This window comes from Mandrillus leucophaeus, unplaced genomic scaffold (genome assembly GCF_000951045.1).
Source record: "Mandrillus leucophaeus isolate KB7577 unplaced genomic scaffold, Mleu.le_1.0 Scaffold14, whole genome shotgun sequence".
NCBI lineage: Eukaryota > Metazoa > Chordata > Mammalia > Primates > Cercopithecidae > Mandrillus > Mandrillus leucophaeus.
The window spans coordinates 4,299,647-4,302,389 of record NW_012101365.1 but is presented as its reverse complement, the minus strand read 5'-3'; the positions used below and the strand labels follow the sequence as shown (position 1 = coordinate 4,302,389).

The 2,743-nt window shown below is 47.5% G+C and overlaps 1 protein-coding gene across 4 annotated transcripts in view; it reads right to left on the bottom strand.

Moving 5' to 3' along the window:
* The window catches only part of MROH7 (maestro heat-like repeat family member 7), a 75,949-nt gene that overhangs the window by 71,729 nt on the left and 1,477 nt on the right, over positions 1-2,743 (bottom strand). For 2 of the 4 annotated variants that reach the window (XM_011973826.1, XM_011973828.1), the window contains exon 1: positions 1,933-2,161. The exons of the other annotated variants lie outside the window; for them this stretch is intronic. The gene's annotated coding sequence lies outside the window, so the exon portion shown is untranslated. Of the gene's footprint in view, positions 1-1,932; positions 2,162-2,743 lie in introns of those variants that run through there. 4 annotated transcript variants of the gene reach the window in all.

Sequence of the window (2,743 nt, the reverse complement as noted above, 5' to 3'; positions counted from 1 at the left end):
AAATGGCACACATTTTTCAAGAGTTGAAAGAAAAGAACTCTCAACCACACATTCTATTTTAGGCAAAATTATCCTTGAGTAATGAAAGGGAAATAAAGACATTCTCAGATGAAATAAAAATGCATGTAAGTCTAACTCTGACATTCCCCTCTTGTAACCCCTCTGTGACTTCTTGTAGGTTCCCAAATGGTGGGGTGTGGGTGTAGCTTATATTTTTAAAAAGATAGATTCCCAAGCCTCACTCTCAGAGATTCTGCTTTGTAGTTCTGAAGGGATCCAGGAATCACCCTTTCATCAAGCTTTCCCCTACCCCACCTCTCCTAAGTGACTTTTGCATGACTGGTGGACAGGCCAGGAGTGAAGGCACCCTAATCTGAAGTCTGATATCTGTGTTTCTTCTGTCAGAGTCCTCAGCCCACAAGCCTAGCCCCTCCATCTCTCCAACTACATTCATTCCCTTCCCTGGCCTTGCACCACGTGTTTGAACCACTCTCAACTTCTCCCAGGATCCTCAATGTTTTGGCCTCCCTCTTGCCTTGGGACCTTTGCAAATACTCTTTCCTCTTCCTATAAACTTCCCCAAGACTACTCACCTAAACTTCAATTGCTCCCTCTAGCTAACATCTAGTCTAGACACCAGCTTAGATTAGATGTCCCTTCCTCCAGGAAGTCTTCTTGGAATCCCTGTATGTGGGTGAGGCACCCTCCTCATGTGATCACTCTGTATCAGAGGATCAGTCTGTTTACTTATATGCGTCCACTCTGAAAATGAGTTTGGTGAGTGTCTGGCTATGTTGTTACCCCTATTTTCCCAGCACATAGCACATGGCACACAGGGAAGGTTCAGAAGACATTCAGGGAGTGAGGGAAGGATGAATGAATGAATGAATGAATGAATGAATGAACAACTCTTCAAGAGCGATATCATTATCTCATTTGCTGGCATGTTAATTCAGACTGTACAGGGATCTAAAATCATTTCTGGCCAGGCACAATGGCTCACACCTGTAATCCCAGCATTTTGGGAAGCTGAGGCAAGAGGATTGCTTAAGCTCAGGAGTTCAAGGCCAGCCTGAACAACGTGGCAAAATCCTGTCACTACAAAAAATACAAAAATTAGCCAGGCATGGTGTGTGCACCTGTAGTCCCAGCTACTCGGGAGGCTGAGGTGGGAGGGTCACTTGAGCCAGGGAGGTTGAGGCTGCAGTGAGCTGTGTTCATGTCACTGCACTACAGTCTGGGTGACAGAGAGAGACTCTGTCTCAAAAAATAAAATAAATTGATTTCTACTAAGTCCCAAGCAAGTGGTAGAGGCTGGATTCAAATCCAGGTTCCTTCGACCCACAGTTTTCCCTACAATACCATAGAGATTCCCAAGACATGAATCACTCAGTGGAATCGTGTCTTCCTGTTTCTTATTCCCCATTCCCTCTGCCACTTTTAGGTCCCTATCCTAAAGGACAAATTCAGCGAAAACAAGGCAACTTTCCTGATACCCAGCTATAATGCCAAAATCCCAGGCTTTGGAGTCAGGCAGACCTGAATTCAAAACCTTCTGTGTCACCAGCTGTGTGAACCTGGACAGATGCCCTCACCACTCTAAGCCTCTATCTTAATATTCCAGGTGGGATAGCCCACATAAAGTGATGATCGCAGGGCCTGGCCCACAGAAAGCCCTCAATAAATGTTCATCCCCACCATCCCTTCCTCCCTCTGGGTGAGGGCAGGCTGGTGAGGCCTGGAAAAAAGACAAAGTTTGGTTTCCAGGCTCCAAGCCTCTTCTTTCCCCAGATCTATGGCATTCCCTCCCTGCATCTTTTCACTCCCTCCCCTTCCCCTCCCCTCAACTCCCAGCCACTACACTGTCAGGACCTGAGAGCCTAAACTTGCTCTGTGAGCCTTGAGCTGCTCATGTAGAGTTCAATGTGTTACCTCCACCTGGAGCATCCACATGGTAACAGAAAATTCAGCTCTAAGCCAAAGGTATGAAGTTCTAACTGTGGAAATACAACCAGAGCAGGAGGCTTTTACCCAGAGGTGGGGGAAGGTGGTAAGTCCCTTGTGGAGGCTGTGGAGGCTGCCGCCACCCCCAGGGCTTTCCTAGAGCTGCCCCTCAGCTTACCTAGGCTTCCCCAGCCCAGTCCAGTGTTATGGGCTTTATGAGGTCACCATGACCCAGAAGTCCCTCAGCCAATGAGACCCCTGCTGCCACCTATACAGTGGGAGAAGGGATGCGGTCCTTTCAAAGAACAACCTGCCCTGAGACCCTCTTCAGCCTCCCGGAAAGGACTTCACTGCTAATAAACACTGAGTTTCTCATCCAGAATTCAAGTCTTCCCATAAAAGCCCTCGCCATATGACCTTGGACCTCTGTTTATTTCAGGGTGACAAGGGCTTTGAAATCAGGTGGCCTGTGACGAGGCAACTGAGACCCATAGTGAGAAAATATTGGCCCAAGGTCAGGAGCTGGGATGCCTGCCTGTCCTTGTGCACCCAAATCCTTGATCTTTCTCCTACCCCACCCTGGCTCCTGTTCCAGGTGCCGATAAGAGTGTGTGAAGCAGGGCAGGAATGAGGGCAGGGCGGGCCGGGGCATAGCAGTGTCACCTAGATCTTTTGATAAGAAAAGCAGGACTCTACGGCTATCTTTCTAAAGAAAATCTTTTTAATGATAAGCAATAGCTCAGCTAATTAAGATGATTGGAGACTAGATATTAATAGAAACTTCACTGGGTACCATTTA